This window comes from Saimiri boliviensis, chromosome 1 (genome assembly GCF_048565385.1).
Source record: "Saimiri boliviensis isolate mSaiBol1 chromosome 1, mSaiBol1.pri, whole genome shotgun sequence".
NCBI lineage: Eukaryota > Metazoa > Chordata > Mammalia > Primates > Cebidae > Saimiri > Saimiri boliviensis.
The window spans coordinates 264,873,253-264,893,027 of record NC_133449.1 but is presented as its reverse complement, the minus strand read 5'-3'; the positions used below and the strand labels follow the sequence as shown (position 1 = coordinate 264,893,027).

Sequence of the window (19,775 nt, the reverse complement as noted above, 5' to 3'; positions counted from 1 at the left end):
GAAAATGGTGGAAGCAGCGTGACTGATTAGGGGCTATTTTAGACATACAGGTAATTTTCTGGACAAGGGTTTTAGTGGTGAAGGTAATGTTTGGATTCTGAAGATTTTTTGAAACCAGAGCTAACAAATGGATAATGTAAAGCTCTTGTTTTTCATAGTATTTTAAATTATGCCTTTTTAAAAAAGAGTTGGGCAATGGTATAAAATAGATATTGTGATTTGGAAAATAATTTTATAAAACACATTTGCTCATTCACTGTCGTAGGTGCCTTATTTTTTAATGGTTAATGGCATCTTTGGGAGTGAAAATTTTATGTTGCATGAAATAGGGGAAGCCTGTTTTGAATTTGTGTTATTCTAGCCAGTTTTGACCAGTTAATTTTATTTTTATTATTATCTTGTATCAGTTGGAAATACGGAGTAAATGTTCCCTAATTCTTAAAAACAAAAACAAAAACAAAAACAAATTTTTGGAATGTTACAAAGCACAATTGACTCCTCTAAGGTTATCTAGGTAGGGCTGTGTCACCTAAATGGTCAGACTCTCTACAGGATGACTATAGTCTCTAGAAAGCCTATATAAGGGATCCCTCTCTCTAGTAGAGAGATTTCCTGAGCCATGTTTCTCAGCATCAGGACAGTTATGATTTATTTTGTAAGTGGACAAGGCCAAACATTACTGTTTTAACTATTATAAACAAAATAGTAAATGTTAAATGTTCACTTAATAGAGCCACTAGTAGGGCTTTTTATATACACAAAGTAAAGTCTGAGCCAAAATGTGAAACAGTTCTCTGGTCTGTGTGCATTCTCTTTTAACCTACTTTTTGATTCATTGCAACTGGAGAAGTGATGCAACCAGTGATGATTTGTGCTCCAAAGCTCTTGGTGCTGCAGTGAGTCCTCCCTGTTGCATTTTTGTTTTTTCTTCTAATTACCCAAGCCTTAGTAATTCATCAAAATTTTAAAAACTTTTCAGACATGTTTATTATAATATGTTAGACCTAAATTAAAGGGCTTTGCAAGATTCTCTTAAACCTCAACCTTTTAGAATATTTTTTAATATTTACCAGTTTTTTTTTTCCTTTACGCAGATTTACACTGGTAATAGCAAAATGATACAAAACTGTCTTAAAATGTCTTTAAAAACTTCACAAAGTTGTGTGTCATCCTTGTGCAGGGCTACGGTAATCTTCTCTGTATTGTTCCAATTTTAGTATATTTGCTGCTGTGAGCACAATGTTTACCAGTTTTGTTCTTTATCAGTTTTCATGACTTTCAGCTTTAGCCTACAAAGTAATGCAAGGATCAAATCTTAATTCAGATATAATTTTAAAGTTATTTCCCTAATTTTTTATAGTTAATTATAGAACTATTCTCATTAAGTGGTATTTTTACTGACTAGTCTGTTTTTTGTTTATTTTGTTTTTTGCTGCTATTATTGTTTCTTGCTGCTGTTATTGTTTTTTGCCATCAAGGTTTTAACCTGGATGGTAAACACTAATGCTGTATTGATGCTCATGGGGCAGGTGGCTAAGGAGCCGATCACTGCATTTGTCAGGTAGTAACCCTGTTTTATTTTGAAAAACATTCTTTATGTGCTGTCTATTCAAAAATATAGCAGAAAACGCCTATTATACTTGTCTTGTAAACCTTTATTTTTTAATCACAGAAAATTATATTTTATATTGTGACTGACTATACACATATCTTTGTGCAGACACACAGGCATATGTGAAACTGAAAAAGAAGTTAACCATAACAATTGCTATTGCAGTATGCACTCCATTTTTTTTTTTTTGTATTCCAATTTGTTTCATGTTTAAAGTACTGACCAGAACCTATTTAAACGGATTTTATGACCCACTAATGAGTTAGAATCTAGAGTTTGAAAAACACTTCTGAAGCATGTCTCAAATATAATTTTATCTTTTCAGAAGCCTTGTGACATAGGCAATGCTAATATTAACCCTTTTCAAACATAGCGAAAGCCCACACTTTTAAAACAGAAGTTGGACTAAAGAATTGAAAACAGAAAAACTGGTTTAGGGTGTTGAATGAGCAGAGGACATCATGAGCACAGTGTGCACTTGAATGATGATAGAGGAAGAGGGACTGCAGAGATTCAGAACAGGAAGCAGATGAATGTAAAATACATTTTGTTTGCTTCAGCATTTTTACCCAAGCTCTTGAAGACATCTGATATGCCACTAGAAATCACCCAAGGCTAAAATTTACCAGGTTCTTGGTATCTTGAAAAGCTATCAACATTAGTTTGCTAGGCTTCTTAAGGTTCACCTCTAGAATCATCTATACCAATTAGCTTCTTAAGGTTCACCTCTAGAATCATCTATACCAATCCAATTCAATTTCTCTAGGTAAGTCTGTTTCCCAAAATTCACTTATTTGCATACTGCTTTTATAATTCTGGTCATATGCATACATCGTCATATTATTTTTTAAATTGTTAGAAATGGATTTATTTAAATATTCCAAATAATTTAAAAAATTTGAGATTAACTTCAGACAGCATAACATTAACCATTTAAAGCATACAATCATTGGTATTTAGTGTATTCAAAATGTTGCAACTACCAGTTCTCTAGTTTCAAAAGTGTTTCATCATCCTATAAAAACACCCCAGACCTATTAATTAATAATAATTCATTCTCCCACTTTAAAAAGAAACATTCCAATACTATCAAAAATGTAAAAAACCAATATGATTCTAAATAGAACATAGCAAATTTTGAAAATAAAACATTCATTAGCCAGATACTAGCTGGATACTATTATCTGCCAAGGCTCTGTGTCTTCGATTTTTCTATGTTAAAAAGGGATATTAGCAAAAGTTATGGGGGTATTAAAGACACATCAGTACTAAATCAAGACTTTCTGCTTGGTATAACAAATAATTGAAGGAAATTAAAAAAATACACCTTTCTCACTATGAGATTGACTGCTATTTAATGTTATTTTCTTTACCATCTAAAATTTGTCTTGCTATAGCTGAATTCATTCTTTCTTTCATTCCACTATTAAAAGGGTTGCATATTATTCCCAGAGTCCTTTATAACTGAATTCCTAAAATTCAGAGAGTGTGTTCTTCTAAATATTGGTGACTGCAGTTTTCATTATCCTCAAACATATAAAATCCGTTATTTACCAAGTAGTAAACTAGATGATTTCAGAGTTTTAAAGAAAAGATACAAATAATATAAATATATAGTTTATATATATTTAGACATATATCTTTGTTATAATCTTTATAATAATTTATATATGTAAATCTTTGTTGTGAAAATTAATTTATGCATAATTAACAGACCATAAAACTGATAATAGTCAATAGACAAGTATATTATATTCTAAAAGTTATCTGTTTTAAACTATTTGGAACTTTTATACTTTTTCTTAGAGACTGAGTTAATATCAGCTATTATGAATATTCCAGATTAGCACAATATGGCTTACCTTTTTATTATCTTCTTTAAGTTCTCCAGTGGTGGTTCTGGTATGATAGAAATAGTATTTTGCATCACAAACCGGTTTCCACATCTGAGCAATAAACTTCATCTCTACCTAGTTATAATGAATCAAATAAGAAAATCTTTGTGTAAGTAAACAGCACAGTCCCTGGTACTTGGTTGAAGGTCTATTAAGTGTGCATTCATTTATTCAGTCACTCATATTCATAGCCATTTTAAAATTAATTGTTAATTGACAAGTAATAATTGTACATATCCATGGTGTACATAGTGATGAATTCATCCTTTCCTTCACTTCACTGTTATATTTGATACATATAATGTATAGTGATCAAAAATCAGGATAAGTAACTTCAATCATCTCAACATTTATCATTTCTTTGTGTTGGGAATTTTCAATATCCTCATTCCAGCTATTTGAATGAATTTTCAATATCTTCATTCCAGCTATTCTGTACCACCTGCTGTGGTACAGAACACTAGGACTTATTTCTCTTTTCTAGCTCTAATTTTGTGTATCTGTTAACAAATTTCTTCCTAACCCTCTTTTCCCTCTACCTTTCTCAGCCTCTAGTAGTCTCTGTTTTACTTTTTACTACAAGATCAACTTTTTTTTCACTCACATGAGTGAGAACATGTGGTATTTAACTTTCTGTTTGCAGCTTATATCACTTATCTTCCAGTTCCATCCATGTTACTATGAATGACAGGATTTCATTCTCTTTTATGACTGAATAGTATTCCATAGTGCATATATATAATAGTTTCTTTATTCATTATTGGACACCTAGGTTGATTCCATATTTTGGCTATTGTGAATAGGGCAGCAATAAACATGGGAGTGCAAATATCTCTTTGACACATGGATTTCTTCTCCTTTGGATACTGTAGGGGATAGGGAGAGTTTTCCCTTGGTTCCCTGATGTTTTGCTGAAAAATCAACTCACAAAAGGCAGATTAATTAGAGAAAAGGCATACAGATTTATTTATCATGTATACACAGGAGCCTTCAGAATGAAGATCAAAAGATACAGGGGAAATTGTTCATTTTTATGCTTAGGTTCAACAAAGTATGGACAGTCACGTAGAAATATGATTGGACAAATAGGGGTGATGTAATGCTAACAGACTGGGGAAACCTAGGAGGGCCATCTGTCTAGATTCTTTTTGGGTTATCTGAGTATGCATTCTTTCCTTCCGGGTATGGGACAAGACTCTCTCTCGGATGGGGCTGTAATAACCTACAGTGAAACAATGTAGGTTAGATAATTCCTTTGCGGTCAGTTTTTACACTGAAAGCCAGAGGGAAAATTAGAGTAATATTTATAGGATTTATGACTAGCTTTGGATTTATGAATAGGGGTTTTGGTTTCTACAACCCACCTTGGCCAGGGATTCTAGTTTCTATGGCCAGCGTCTGGAGAGAATGGGACAGAGAGAGACAGGAGGGCAGGAGAAAGAGAAAAACATTTGCTTTAGAGGCTACCTCTGAGGCTTTAATTTTGGGATATTGTTTTCTGGGCCCTAAAAATATATATACTTACTAGTAGCTTTGCTGGATCATCTGGTAGTTCTATTTGTAATTTTTTAAGGAATTGTTCTCCGTAATGGCTATACAAATTTACCTTCCCATCAATAGTGTATGAGTTCCTTTTTCTCCATATCCTTGCCAGCATTTGTTATTACTCTTTTTTTCTTTTTGATAATAGTTATTCTAACTGGATTGAGATGTTATCTTGTTGTAGTTTTGATTTGCATTTTCCTGATTATTAGTGATGTTCATATTTTTTCATATACATGTTGATAATATGTATGTCTTCTTCTATCTGTTCAGATCATTTGCCCATATTTTATATTTTGTTTTTATTATTATTATTATCTGAGTTGGAATCTCACTCTGTCACCCAGGCTGGAGTGCAGTGGTGTGATCTTAGCTCACTACAGCTTCCTCCTCCTAGGTTCAAGCAATTCTCTTGCCTCAGCCTCTTGAGTAGCTGGGATTACAGGTAGCCGCCACCACGCCTGGCTAATTTTTTTTTTTGTAGTTTTAGCAGAGATGTGGTTTCACCATGTTGTCCAGGCTCATCTTGAACTTCTGACCTCATGTGATCTGCCTGCCTCAGTCTGCCAATATATATATTTTGTTAATTAGAAACAGTATTTATTTCTGCTCCTTTCATACATCTTATTGTTCAGGAAACAGTCTTACATACGTATCTGAAATAATCTGCCATCACACACTCTAGTTAAAGGCAAAGCACCATAGGTAAAGCTGATCAGCTGTCCAGAGTTCTCAGCTTATGGAATCTTGCTTCTTGATTTTATGTTAATTTCTGAAAATCAGAATGTCATTTCCAAAAAATGTTAAGGGGGTTGTAAAAAATAATCACTTTATTTGGTATTATAGTTGTAGATATGGAGTATATTTTCTTTAAGAAATGAGAAACTAAGAATAAAATGCCACTCAACATCATTGGTATAGCAGTAGGTCAGCAGGAAAAAAAAATACTGTGATCAACTTGTCTCTTTAAACCAAGAAAGAAATTCTAGTCCAAGTTTCAATATACTTCCTACTTTTTCACTAGATATTTCTTTTACTGCTGCTCTTCATTCTTTTCCACATTTCACATTAGAGGATTGGTACAGCCTTTAAACGTCCTTGACAGGTACAAATTCAGTTTCCACTGATTTCTTCTCAAAGGCACTCTATCTAACCCATCAGATAGCCTGGCAGTTTCATTCTCATGAATACTCTCGCCATGAAAAAACTCAGTAGAACACAGACGAATCCAATGAATAGAAGAAGAAATCTATTGAGTTTTGGGATATTTGGTGCATTCGATCGGTCCAGGATTATGAGACCTAAACCTCCCATTGTAAACAGGAAGTTGGATGCAAGTCATTCCATAATATATTGTCCATATACTCTGTAGGGCAGGAAAGCTACTGGCCTCTGATGCCCGTGTTCATCAGTCATAGAGCCAAAACTTGGCGGTTCAACAATAACATCATAAATTATTCCTCCCGTGATGAGGAAGTAAGACCTCATATGATCTTCCTGCCTCAGTCTCTCAAGATGCTGGAATTACAGCGTGAGCCACCGCCCCCCGGCCTGCCAATATATATATATATATATATATATATTTTTTTTTTTTTTTGAAGGGAGAACACAGGAAACTCTTTATTATGCTGATGCGATCGACAGCCCTCCTGCTGTTAACCTTCGCTCCTGCACACTTCAGTGCCCTCACCCTGTAGGGCTCGCTGGCCTGGGCTTCTGCGACACTCGATCTTCTGGGAGAGGGCACTTGGTGCCCTTTTTGGGGCGGAATTTGCTAGGCCACTGTAGCAGCGGTGCCGGGCCGAGTTGGCCAGCTTTTTGTTCTTTAATTGGACTCTTGGCTAAAACGCTACCGACACCTCGTCAGGTAGTGGAGGAAGGGGGACAACAGAGAGAGATCGAGGGCCAGGACGGTCTCGAGGAGTAGAGGAAGGTAGAGCGGATGGTCCATCCGGGCGGGAGTTGGCTGGGCGAGTGGCTGCGCATGTGCGCTTGCATGGAGGCCAGGCTGGAACAGCCGGCCCCGCACAGGGGGCAGCGGTACGGAGCAGCCCCGTGCGTCTGCAGGTGCTTGGTCATGGCCGAGAAGTCCCGGGAGCGCTGAGGACAAAGGCTACAGGAGAAGGGCTTCTCTCCTGTGTGGACTTGGTAGTGCGTCTCCATCTGATGCTTGAGTGAAAACCTCTTTCCGCAGACAGAGCACACGTAGGGCCGAGATCGAGCAGGAGGGGCTGGGGGAAGGTGCGGGCGAGGTGGGCAGCCTGCCTTGCCCTCATGACCTGCACAGGTTGCAGGTACACCTGTGTGCCCCTGATCAGACTCTTCCATCTCCCCAGGGCTGAGCTGTGTGGGGCCCTTGGGGAGGGAACCCGGGGTGGGGCTGGAGGAGGCCAACTGGTTCTGGCTCCAGAGCCCTTTGGGGGCATTTAGGGACAGTGGGATCCTGTGGTCCTGCCAGACCTCCTGCCAGGCTCCAGTGGTGGGGGCGCTGTGGGAGAAGGGAGTGCCATATCCAGGCGGCACCAGCAGGATGCTCCACAGGGCAGGCTGGTCCCCCACCAGCCAAGAGGCCTCAGCCCACCGGAGCCTGGGGGTGACGCTGGTTTGGGGGACGCCTACTGGGGGAAAGGGGCTAGGGAACTCCCATAGACTTTCCTTGGAGCCCCCTGGATTCTCCCTCACCCACATGAGCACTCCTTGCTTCCCATCTGCTCCCCTTTGGCCAACAGGGGCTTGGAGGCGGTTCTCCTTTGACCTCATCTGCTCCCCCTGAGCCTCCTGCGCTGTTCCTGCCTTCTCGGAGGTGCCTCTTGGTGGTGCCTGCTTGTGCAATATCTGTTCTCTCCCACCAGTTGGAGAAGCTTGCTCTGGTTTCTGCTTCTGGTCCCCCAGTTTTCTCTCAGGATTCCATGAGGGTTTCTCTGGCTTCTCCTGGTGTTTCTTCAGGCCTGGATCTGGCTCCTTAGCCCTGTCTCCTCGAGCCCTTCAGTATGCCTCTTCCAGGGACCGTATGCCCAAGGCCCTGGCCACCTCCTCAAGGGGTCCTAGCTCCTCAGGCCGCAGCTCTACACTCTCCCCATACACAAAGTGCAGGAGCTTGGCAAAGGTGGAAGTGCCGATGCCATTTCCCAGAGCCCACTGGCCCCTGTGGACCAGCTGCTGGCTGACACCTGCTAGCACCAGACTGTGGGCCGGGAAACTCCTGGCTCCCTACGGTGATCAGGGTATCACATAGGGCTGGCCGGAGCCTGGGTGCTAGCTGTACCAGCCGATCAGAGCCATAGGGGCTGGGCAGTCTTATGGGTGGCAGGGGCATTGTGCCTTGCTTGGGAACCAGTCTCAGAGGCTCTAAGAGAAAGGCCACAGTGTGAGGTCCATGGTTGAAAGGGGAGGGAGGAACATCTAATCTCAAGCCCACCCAGCCCATTCCTTCTTCCCTTTCAGCCTCATGCACACTCAGGATGGCTCAAGCCTGAATGGCCGTTAAAAGTGGGGAGTGGAGCGAGCTTTTTGTTTGTTTTTTGTTGATGATTTTAAGGAATTCACAGTCTCATCAGGATCAACACACATGCTGCTATTTTGTACAAATGAAGCTCAGAAGGAGCAGCTGGGAAAGTCAGGAGGGCTTCCCAGAGGAAGCAGTAGGTCAGTAGGGTCTTGAAGAATGAGTAGGGGTTGTTCCAGAGGGAGAAGGAGAGATGTTGAACAGAGTGGAGATGATGACCGAGAGAGACCCTGAATGGAAACACCAAGAGACTTCATTCCTTTCTGGATCTTGGGCTGGGATGCTGTTGTTAGCAACTTGGGATGGGCTTTAGCTGGAATGTGTTTCCAAATGCGGGCACAGGTATAGCTCATTGTGGGGAGCAGGAAGAGGCTGGAGCAGTGGCAGGGCGGGGGCCTGCCAATATTTTAATTGGATTTTCTTTTTTTTTTTCCTGTTGACTTTTTTGTATATTCTGGATATTAATCGCCTGCTGGATAAGTAGTTCATTATTCATGCATAAAAATGCTACTGATTTTTGTATGTTAAATTTGTACCCTACAAATTTACTGAATTCTGTTATCAGTTCTAAGAGGGGTTTTTTTTTTTTTTTGGTAATAAAGTATTTAGGTTTTTCTATATATAAGATCATGTCATCTCCAAACAGGGACATTTTGACTTCTCCTTTTCCGATGTGGATGCCTTTTATGTATCTGTTGCCTAACTACTCTGGTTAGGACTATTAGTATGTTGAATAAAAGTAGTGAGATTGGGCATCTTTGTCTTGTTTCAGTTCTTAGCTGCAAGCGTTTTCTTGTTCAGTAAGATGCCAGCTGTGGGTTTGTCATATTTGGCCATTATTATGTTTAGGTACATTCCTTCTATACTTAATTTATTAAGAGTTTTTAACATGAACGGATGTTGAATTTTATCAAAAGCTATTTCTACATCTGTTGAGATCATCTTCTGGTTTTTGTCCTTTCTGTTGATAGGATGTGTGCTGTTTATTGATTTGCATATGTTGAAACATCCTTGCATTCCTGAGATAAATCCCACTTGATCATGATGTATCTTCTTACTGATTTGTTGTTAGAACTCAGCTTAGTAGTATTTTGGTGACAATTTTTGCAACAATGTTCCTCAGGGATACTGGCTGTAGTTTTCCATTTGTTGTTGTTGTTGTTGTTGTATCCTTGTCTAGTTTTGGTAACAGGGTTATGCTGGCCTTATAGAATGAATTAGGAAGAATTCCCTCATTTATTTTGTGGGATAGGTTGGAAAGAATTGGTATTAATTCTTTTTTAAAGGTTTGTTAGAATTCGGCTATCCAGTCTTGGACTTTTAAAGCTATCCAGTCTTGGACTTTTTCATTGTTGGAAGACTTTTTACTACTGATTCACTCTAATGACTTGAAATTGATCCATTCAGGTTTTCTTTTTCTTCTGGGTTCAATTTTTATAGATTGTATGTGTCCAGGAATTTGTTCATTTCCTCTGAACTCAAATTTGTTGGCATATTGTTGTTCATAGTACTTTCTGATGATCCATTATATTTCTATGGTGTCCATTGTGACGTCTCCTCTTCTGTTTATGATTTTTTCAAATTTGAGTCTCTTCTCTTTTTTTCTTAGTTTTGCTAACAGTTTGTTGATTTTGTTTATCTTTTCAAAGAACTTACTTTTTGTTTGAGTGATCTTTTATATTTTTTTAGTCTCTTTTTTTGTTTGTTTTTTTGAGACGGGGTCTCACTGTGTCTTTCAGGCTGGAGTACAGTGGCTTGATCTTGGCTTATTACAGCCTCAACTCCCTGGGCTCAGGTGATTCTCCTGCCTCTTCCACCTGAATAGCTGGGACTACAGAATGTGCCACCACGCCCACCTAATTTTTGTATTTTTTTGTAGAGATGAAGTTTCACCATGTTGCCCATGCTGGTCTCAAACTCATGGGCTCAAATGATCCTCCTGCCGTGGCCTCCCAGAGTGCTGGAATTATAGGCATGAGCTACCACTCCAGGCCGCAGTCTCATTTTTGTTTATTTATGCTCTGATTTTTTAAAATTTCATGTGCTAATTTTGGGTTTGGTTTTTTTTTCCCTTCCTTTTCTAGTTCTTTGAGGTGCATTGTTAGGTTTTTTTATTTGAAATCTTTCTAGTTTTTTGGCATAGTCATTTATTACTATAAACTTGCCTCTTAATACTGCTTTTGTTGTGTGCCATAAGCTTTGGTACATTATGTTTCTATTTCCATTTATTTCAAGGAATTATTAAAAAATTTCATTCTGAATTTCATCTTTAACCTATTGGTTGTTTAGAAGCATTTTATTTAGTTTTCATGTATTTGTATAGTTTTGAATGTTCCTCTTGTTATGTCTAGTTTTATTCCATTGTGGTAAGATAGCATACATCATATGATCTCTATTTTAAAAAGTTTTTTGAGACTTGTTTTGTGTCCTAACATATGGTCAGTCCTGGAGAGTATTCCATATGCTGCTGAAAAGAATGAAGTGGTTAGGTGAAATATTCTGTAAATGTCTTTTAGGTCTGTGGTGCACTTTGTGTAGAGACAAGGTTTGACTCTGTCACCTTGGCTGGAGTGCAGTGGCATGATCGTAGTTTACTGCAGCCTCGAATTCTTGGACTCAAGTGATACTCCTTCCTCAGCCTCCTGAGTAGCTAGGACTACAGGCATATGGCATCACAGCCAGCTTTTTTTTTTTTGGGGGGGGGCGGGGGGAGAGACAGGATTTCACTATGTTACTGAGGCTTGTCTCAAATTCCTGGCTCAAGTGATCCTCTGCCTTAGCCTCTCAAAGTATTGGGTTTACAGGCATGAACCTCCATTTCTGGCATGTGGTGCAGTTTAAATCTATGTTTGTTTCTTGATTTTCTGTTTAGATGACCTGTCCAGTGCTGGCAGTGGGGTGTTGAAGTTCCCCACTATGATTGTATTGAAGTCCATTTCTGCCTTTAGATCTAATAATGTTTGCTTTATATATCTGGGTGCTCCTGTGTTGGATGCATATAGATTTACAATTGTTATATTCTCTTGCTGAATTGATCCTTTTATTATACAATGTACTTTGTCCCTTTATAGCCTTTAACTTGAAGTCGTTTTGTCTGACGTAAGTGTAGCTGCTCCTGCTCATTTGATTTTCATTTGCATGGAATATCTAAGTGTGTCTTTACAGCTGAGGTGAGATTCTTGTAGGCAGAATATGGTAGTGTCTTGTTTTATCATTTGTGCAGATAGTCTGTATCTTTTAAATGGGGGGAATTTAATCCACTTAACATTCAAGGTTATTGATAAGTGAGGACTTCCTTTATTGATTTTCTGGTTATTTTGCATATGCTTTGTTACTATTCTCTTATTATTTTTATGGTTAGGTGTTTTTCTGTAGTGATAGGGATTGATTGTTTTCTCTTTTTCCTTTTGTATCAGCTCTACCAGTGAGTTTTATGGTTATACATGTTTTCATAATGGTGGTTATTGTCTTTTCACTTTCAGTTGTAAGATTCCCTTGAGCATGTCATGTAAGGTTGATCTAGTGGTGATAGATTCCTTTGGTTTTTGCTTCTCTATTGGAAGATTTTATTTTTCCTTCATTTCTGAAGGATAGCTTTGCAGGGCATAGTATTTTTAGCTAGCAGGGTTTCCCCATCCCTGCTTTCAATACTTGGAATATATCATCCCATTTTCTCCTGGCCTGTAAGCTTTCTGCTGAGCTATCTGCTGTTAGTCTAATGGAGAGTCCTCTATTTATGACTTGACTTTTTTCTCTTGAATGCTTTTGGAATTTTTAATCTTTTAACAGTTTGACTGTGTTGAGCTCCAGAGAGGATCCATTTGAGTTGAATCTGTTTGGGGTTCTTTGAGCTCCCTGGACCTAAATGCTCATCTCTCTCCCAAGAATTGGGAAATTTTCTGCTATTATTTCCTTAAATATTATTTTCTCACCTTGACCCTTGTTTTTTCCTTCTGGAATGTCCATAATGTGAATATTTGGTTGCTTGATGGTGTCTAATAAATCCTTCAGACTTTCCTTATTCTTTTTTATTCATTTTTGTCCCTGCTTGTGTTATTTCAAAAGACCTATCATCCAAGTTCAGATTTTTTTTCCTCCATTTAGTATAGTCTGTTGTTGAAGCTCTCAGTTATATTTTCTATTTCATTCATTTAATTCTCAGCTCTAGGATTTCTTTTTGGTTCTTTTTTATGATACTCTATGTGTTGAATGTATTACTTATAAGTTGTTTTCCTGACTTTGTTAAATTGTTTATCTGTATTCTCTTGTAGCTAACTGAGATTTCTCAAGATTATTATTTTGAATTCTTTTTCTGGCATTTCATATATTTTCTTATGATTGTGGTCTATTACTGGAGAATTATGTTTTTCTTTGGAAGTGACATGTTTCCTTGCTTTTTCATTGTTCTTGTGTCTCTGTGTAAATTTCTATGAATCTAGTGGACCAGTTGCCTCTTCCAGTTTTATTCACTAGGTGTCATAGGAAAGACTTACTCATATGAATGTATCTTGGGTTGTTGATTTGATGGAGTGCATTGGCTTTGGTTCTAAGTGGAAATAGTAATGTAGTCTTCATAAAGTTTCTTCAACTGTAATCCATACTGGGGCATTTTGGAGTTTCTCAGTGACCTAGGCTGAGAGAGTTTGTGGTGACAGTAATGCAGCTTTGCCAGGGTTGGGCTCACTGGGCTATGTCTTAGGTTGGGCATCATGCACACAGTGGGTCAGGCAGCTTGGATTCTGGCTCACTGGGGTTGTGGCCACAGGGATGTTACTCTAGCCAGGAGCACAGGCATGCTTGTGGTTGCTTGGCCAGCTTAGGGCATGTCTGCTGGGGATGGTTTATGGGGCTGTTTCCCAGCTATGTATTTAGGCTAATGACTGCTTCATCAGCCTGCAGTGTTTCCACCATGGGTGGCCTACAGAATTGTCTCTGAGGTCCTTGTTGAGGATGTGAGGCTGTTGGACAGGGCATGCCTGAGGAGGGAGGAGGGCTCTATGGGGTTGTTTCTGGATCCCTGAGTGTGGGCAGTTAGGTATATCAGCTGCTTGTAGACTTGTAGGCCTCTCCCACATGGCAGAGGGCATGAAGTAGTTTGGCCAGCTCAAGGATGGATTTGTCATAGGCAGGACTGGTAGGCTTTTAGTCCAGTTGGGAGTGTGGCCCCAGGAGTTGGTTACCTGCTGTGTAGGACCAGTGTCATAGACAGTCCTGGGCCTGTATTCTGTACAGCTGGGGTTGTGGCATTCATATACAAGGTATGGGCTTGTCATAATGAATATGGAAACGCAGTGCTGGAGAAGTGCAGTGGCTATTGGCTCCCTGAGCAAGGAGCATTGCAGAGGTGCCTCAGGTCACAAGATGGCACTGTGCTACAGTAGCTTGTCTCACAGGGGAGAGGGTGCACCTGTGCTCCTAATCTGGAGCAGTGAAACTGCGTGAATTCTTGGCATTTTTCCAAAAGGAGCTGAAAGTTTGCAAGAAGCGTGAGATTCTTCTGTTGTAAGGACTACAGGTATTTGCGGTGGCAATGTGGGGGTGGTGGTGATTTTCTGCTTACCTTTTTCCCATGGTGGGAAGTTCCCTCTGACCCCAGGAAGATCTGATCCAGGTGGGGGAGATGGGGATGTAGAGGCCATGTACTTCCATGCTGCCCTCCTGGACTTCCAGTCATTACAGATGCATCTTCACTTCCTTGCTGCACTCCAACACTCTCCCTTCAACACTCATATCAAATCTTAGTTGTTTATTTGTAGCCTTGGTCCTTTTTAGGCTGAGGGGCACAAATGCCAGGCATCTCTAGTTAGCCATCGTGCTGACCTTCATAGTCTTGTAAATATGTTATGGAACTAAATCAACAGAGTTTGCCCAAGCAAGGCAGTTTTATTTTAATGTGATATATAGTTCTTAACCAGGCAATTCCATCTCCTTCTCACTGCTACCTACCTCACCGTTAGTAACAATAGTGGTGATAACAATAGTAGTGATAATAGTAATAATAATTATTTTAATAACTGCTAACATTGTCTATCCACTATGTACCAGGAATTGTTATTAATGCTTTCAGTGTACTTGCTCATTTTCTAGTTATTTGAGGTTAGTATTTTTATCCCTATTTTAAGGATGAATTAACTAAGATTGAGTAATTTACCTAAGGATATACAGTAAGAGGTAGGTAGATCTGGGATTTGACGCTAGGCAGTCTGGCTCCAGGATCTGTACTTTTAATCATCATCTCTAGGGCCTCTCAGTGTGTGGGATCCCATTCATCCACCCTAAGTGAAGGGCCATCAACAAGGAAGTGATTCTAGAGGGTTCATTCTCCTCTACAGCTTGTTCCAAAGCCAGGGAATGTATATTATCATGGGCGAAATTGTCTGTTGGAGGATCTGACTCACAAAGAAAAATCCTACTTCTTATCTGTACACCCACAGAGTACCAGCAGAACTGGGTGAGTGGGGAGGACAGCCAGGAGAGGCAGAGGGGACATAGTGCAAAGATGATCCCCTGTCCCACTCTGTTACAGTTAATAAGGATCAAAATGGAATACAAGTTGAAGAAGAGAGATCAAGTACAGTCATGCACTATATAACTACATTTCAGTTAATGACAGTCTGTGTATGCGGTAGTGTTCCCGTAAGATTATAATGCAGCTGAAAAATTTCTATAACCTATGATGTCATAGCCATCTTAACGTTATAGTGCAATGTGTTACTCATGTATTTGCGGTGATGCTGGTATGAACAAACCTATTGTGCTGCCAGTAGTATAAAAGTAGAGCAGATAAAAGTATGTATAGTACAAAATACTTGATAATAAATGACTTACTGGTTATTATATTTACTATACTATACATTTAGTGTATCTTAAAGTCTACTTCTACTTATTTAAAAAGTATTGACTGTAAAAGATCCTCAGGTACTTTAGGAAATATTTCAGAAGAAGGCATTGTTATCATAGGACATGACAGTTCCATGTGTGTTATTACCTCTGAACATTTTTCAATGGGATGAAATGTAATGGTGGAAGACAGTGATATTGATAATCCTGATCCTGTGTAGGTCTAGGCTAGCATGTGCATTTGTGTCTTAGTTTTTAACCAAAAAGTTTTACAAGTTAAAAATTTTTAATAGAAAAAAGTTTATAGAATAAGGATATAAATAAAAAATATTTTTGTATAGCTTATACATGTGTTTATGTTTTATGTGTTATTACAAGAATCAAACATTTTAAAAAATTAAAAGTTTATATACTCAAAAATTACAGTAAGCTACCTTTAATTTATTATTGAAGGAAGAAAAACACTTTTAGTAGTTTTAGTGTAGCCTAAGTTTGCTGTGTTTGTACAGCCCACAATAGTGTACAGTAATGTTCTAGACCTTCACATTCACTCAGTACTTTAGTCACTCACTAACTCACCCACTTACTACTTACCCAGAGCAACTTCTCGTCTAGCAAGCACCTTTAGTGGTAAGTGCCCTGTACAGGGATACCATTTTTTACTTTTTTTTTTTTTTTTTTTTTTTGAGACAGAGTTTCGCTCTTGTTACCCAGGCTGGAGTGCAATGGCGCGATCTCGACTCACCGCAACCTCCGCCTCCTGGGTTCAGGCAATTCTCCTGCCTCAGCCTCCTGAGTAGCTGGGATTACAGGCACGCGCCACCATGCCCAGCTAATTTTTTTGTATTTTTAGTAGAGACGGGGTTTCACCATGTTGACCAGGATGGTCTCGATCTCTCGACCTCGTGATCCACCCGCCTCAGCCTCCCAAAGTGCTGGGATTACAGGCCGTTTTTTACTTTTTATACCATGTTTTTACTGTACCTTTTCTGTGTGTAGATATGTTTAGTTATACAAATACTGACCATTGTGTTACAGTTCCCTGTAGTATTCAGTATAGTAATATTCTGTACAGGTTTGTAGCCTAGGAGCAGTAGATTATTCCATATAAGCCTTATTACCACCTATGCTTGTTTAAGTACACTCTGTGATGTTCACATAATGAGGAAATCACCTATTGACATATTTCTCAGAATTTATTCTCATTATTTAGTGACTCATGACTATAATTAGGCAAGGAGTGACTACTAGAGTTTTTTCCCCTTCACTGTATTTCCAAATGCTATCTCTTAAAATGACTAGATTAGAAGTAATCTAATCTAAATTTTATATCTTCTAAATTTTATATCTGTTTTCCTTAGGGAAATTAATATGTCAAACTCATATATGTTGAAGTAAATAATGTATTCTATACTATATTTATGCATTATGTATTTTATACTGAAATAGTGAATCAAGATTATAGAAATGGTATAAAATTAAAACATTTTGATAAGTTTAAATGGCCATAACTTAAATGGAATTTTTTGTCATTCACTGGATCTAGTAGCCAAATGACATTTTACTATTTTTATTTTTAAACCTAGGAGGTTTGTCTGTAAACCATTTATAAGCAGGGCAAGCTTTCCAAATGCTATGAGTTAAAACATATGGAGATACTAAAGATACTTGGATGGAGCTTGAATGTCTTCCCACACATAAAATTTGTGTCTCAAAGAGGAAGATATATTTTAGACATTTCACTGAATAGTAGTTTGAAGTTAACAGCAAAATACATTGTAGGTATTATTTTTATATTGATAAATTAAGAATACTTTTGTTAAATAAGATATAGTAAGCTAAAAACAAAGCATTCCCTACTATATTCCTAAGTCTACATGCTTACGCAGTGCCCCTCTTACAAAAACCTGAAGCATACAGGGATGTGTGTATGTTCTAGTTTATGCATGTGTGTATGTTCAAGTTTGATAGTGATCACCAGTTTGTGTGGAGTTCACCATTTATAAAGATAGATTTGGACAAGGGATTCTATTTTATCCTATAGGAGAGTATTTTCAATATTTTAAAACTGGTATATATTTTGTGTTTCCTAATTATCTAAGAAGACTTTATTAAGCTTTGCTTTCTGTACTCTGTATGTTATAAAAACAGTAGATTCAATAAGCTTTATCAGATGTATCTCTAACCTTACCTCTCTTGGTGACATTGGAGTGGTGTGATATGGAGAGGGAAGTCTGTGATCAGACTTACGTCTTTTAGAATTGACTTTGTTGTCTATATGGAGGACAGATTGGAGGAAATAAGGAAATAGGCAGGAGGTCAGCTCACAGATAAAAGGGAACCCAGTCTTAAGTGAGAGATGATGAGAACCTCTACCAAGTATGTGGAGTGGGAATGGAGAGCAGAGAGTATACTAAAGTGACATTAGGATATATTTAAATATATATATGTAAATACATATGTATATTTACACATACAACTTGGTAAATGTTTGTATGTAAGGAATGTAGGACAAGCTGTTTGTGAAAATAAGTAACTGGAGACCCAGGCTACCTATCAACGCAGGGAGATTTGCCTGTGGAAGTGGAGGGACAGGGAAGGCTGTAATGAATTGTTTGGATGTATTGAGTCACAAAGTACTCAGGTCCATATCCAGCTCAGTTGAATAAGTAAATGAATTAATTTACTAATATTGGGGGCTTATATCTATGCCTACTACCCTCTTTCCTTAGATCTTAGATTTTAATAAATGCCCCAATTTTTTTTTGACTTGAGGCTGGATTTCTGTTTGCAAAACCTCATTGAGGTTTGATTTTTTCCTCCACAGTTCCCTTGTCTTTTCATGCCTTGACCCTGTGCCTTTTGTACCTATATTGTTACCACTTTGCTTAGGACTTCTGGCCCATGTTTAACTAGTTTTCTTCCTTTCTTCCCCAAGTTTGGATCAAACTTCCTTCTGGATATATATCCTTAGTGAAATGGCACCGTTAACCTCAGTAGAGATGCATTTCTCAGTGTGTGGAGGAAATAATTTTGATAGGGGTTAGGAGAGGACCCTGCACTGTACTGTAGAAGAAGAGCACTGTACTAACTTTTGGGCCACTGCTGCTTCAAAACTAGCTGTTTAAGGTAAAATGCTTGACCTCCCCTTGCCTCAGTTTTCTTCTCTGTAAAATGAGTAGATTGGGTTAAAGGACTTCTAAAACTCTACCTCCAGCTGCAAAAATTCTTAAAATTTACATTTGTAGTATTTGAATCTGCAGAATTGAATTTGGTAACACTGTGATCACAAAAGAAAATTCCCAATGAATTTTTAAAAATAGATAAATATTTGGTATAGAAGTTAAATGGACAACTGAATCTCAGTGAGAAAAATTTAAGTAAAATTAAACTGAAAAGGGAAAGAAACTAGAAGTGGTTCATTTGTACCATAAAGATAATTGACAAAGGAATTAAGTTAGCATAATTGAGCTCACTGTGGAATATATTTTCTCAGTGATTGATATGGTTTGGCTGTGTCCCCACCCAAATCTTATCTTGAATTGTTCCCATGATCCCCATGTGTAATGGGAGGGACCCAGTGGAGGTAATTTAATCATGGGGGCAGTTATCCTCATGCTGTGTTGTGATAGTGAGTTCTCACAAAATCTGATGGTTTTATAAGGGATTCTCCCCCGCTGCCCCTTCACACTGCATTTCTTGCTGCTGCCATGTGAAGAAGGGAGTGTTTGCTGCTTCTCCTTCCATCCACCATGATTGTAAATTTCCTGAGGCCTTCCTAGCCCTGTGGAACTGTGAGTCAGTTAAACCTCTTTCCTTTATAGATTACCCAGTCTCAGGTATGTCTTTATTAGCAGCATGAGAATGGACTAATACAATGATATTAGTCAAGTTGGGATAATTTGTTTAAAAAAAGAATGGAGGCATGTCAGAAGGACACAGGAGCTAACTGGAAGGAGCTCCCTATAACTGAATCTGGGACAAATCTGTGAACTGTAACCCAAAGAATAAGTTAAATATCATGAATGCATACTGATAGAAATAATTCAGTAAGTAGATAAGAAACAACTCTTCCTTACAATATAATTCCAATTAATAAATGTAGAAGGAATAATAGAAAGTCACCATGAAGCAGATACCATAGTAATAATTATCGTAATCGGGAATCACTAATGGATGCTAAAATTAGTTAAGCAAAGCTATGATGAGAAGCAGAATATTTACATTGTCTCAAGGTATTTCCTCACAAGATAGTTATCAGCTACAAAGGGAGAATTAGTAACTTTGCACTGAAGAAACCTGCCGTATACTGCCTTAACAAAGACATTAAGCTAACATCACATAATAAGACATATTGACATCATGTAAATCTTGATATGAT

General features: G+C 38.4%; 1 protein-coding gene, 1 non-coding gene and 1 pseudogene across 7 annotated transcripts in view; 1 reads left to right on the top strand and 2 right to left on the bottom strand.

The window, feature by feature from the left end:
* The window catches only part of WDR70 (WD repeat domain 70), a 438,306-nt gene that overhangs the window by 206,088 nt on the left and 212,443 nt on the right, over positions 1–19,775 (top strand). The window lies entirely within an intron of this gene.
* LOC120365669 (U6 spliceosomal RNA) lies at positions 1,136–1,238 on the bottom strand. The gene has a single exon (XR_005580555.1). It is a non-coding gene; the product is annotated as a U6 spliceosomal RNA (small nuclear RNA).
* LOC101037561 (zinc finger and BTB domain-containing protein 32 pseudogene) lies at positions 6,913–8,365 on the bottom strand (annotated as a pseudogene).